This window comes from Rutidosis leptorrhynchoides, chromosome 4 (assembly GCF_046630445.1).
Source record: "Rutidosis leptorrhynchoides isolate AG116_Rl617_1_P2 chromosome 4, CSIRO_AGI_Rlap_v1, whole genome shotgun sequence".
Classification (NCBI taxonomy): Eukaryota; Viridiplantae; Streptophyta; class Magnoliopsida; order Asterales; family Asteraceae; genus Rutidosis; species Rutidosis leptorrhynchoides.
The window spans coordinates 634,092,501-634,093,664 of record NC_092336.1 but is presented as its reverse complement, the minus strand read 5'-3'; the positions used below and the strand labels follow the sequence as shown (position 1 = coordinate 634,093,664).

Here is a 1,164-nt window from a genome sequence, read left to right as displayed (position 1 = left end):
ACACTTAATCATGTAAATATCAATTTCATTTAATATATATATAAACATGGAAAAGTTCGGGTCACTACAGCTTCCCTGATCGACGCCTTAAGTTTTGGGCGTGTTCCCACCAAGATGATGCGGCTCCCTTTAACTTGTACGCGACCAGCTTTACTTGTTTGTTATCGGGAATTTCTGAAAATTCAAAGAAGCGTTCTACTTCGGCTATCCAATCCAAGAATTCTTCAATATTTAAATTCCCGTTAAACGAAGGTAAGTATATTTTTAGACGGAACTCTTCTGATCGGGTTTGATATCGTGGTGGATTATAATCACTGAATCGATCTTGTCGTGGTGGATGATTCCTTTGTCGATGAGGATAGTAATCATCCTGGTAAAATTCGGGAGTATCTTCATCTGATGAAGATTCTTCCTCGGTATTTATTGGTTGTCGAGCGAGTGGTTTATGATTTGGCGGAAGGCGGTGTTGAGGGGGTGGTTGTTGATATTGATATGTGGATTTTGATTGATTCTTAAGTGGGTTATCTTGACGTCGTTTATCTAGAGCAATTCTCTCGGTTTCTACTCGTCCAGATTGTTGAACAATTTCCAGTTTCCCTACTCGTTCGTTTAGGGTTTGGAAATTGGTGTTCAATGTTTCGATTGATTTGAGAATCTCAGAGAGATCAGGTTGTGTGTTCCCACTTTCGCCGGTCATTGTCTCGAGTTAACCTCGCTACTGATGCCAACTAATGAGAAAAACAGGTAGTTTGTATGACAAACGTTCAATACAAACATTGAAGCAGAACTTGCACGTAAATACTCACAATTTTTATTAGAATAAGAGATGCCCTTTTACAAATGAAGAACACCCATATTTATACTAGAAAGATAAAACCCCTAAACTTAAGCAACAAGAAAAAAACAATAATCAATTACATAAATAAAAGATATATTAGAGAACGAGTTTCCAGCTAATTGGAATAATCAAGAACATAAATAAAAATACGTGTTTCCTTCTTTTAATCAGCCCCTTATTCTTCATCTGCACTTGGCCCAACAGTTTTTACTGGATCTACATCAACAGCCAGCCCATCAGGCCCACACATTAAATCTAGTCCCACGTCAGTTAGAAGAGAGACAAAGTAGTTCGATACTAGAGATCGATATAACGGATTATTAAGG

At 37.7% G+C, this 1,164-nt stretch overlaps 1 pseudogene; it reads right to left on the bottom strand.

Annotated features, from left to right (window-relative positions):
- Positions 1–1,013: 1,013 nt before the first annotated feature.
- The window catches only part of LOC139843134 (palmitoyl-acyl carrier protein thioesterase, chloroplastic-like), a 4,071-nt pseudogene continuing 3,920 nt past the window's right edge, over positions 1,014–1,164 (bottom strand).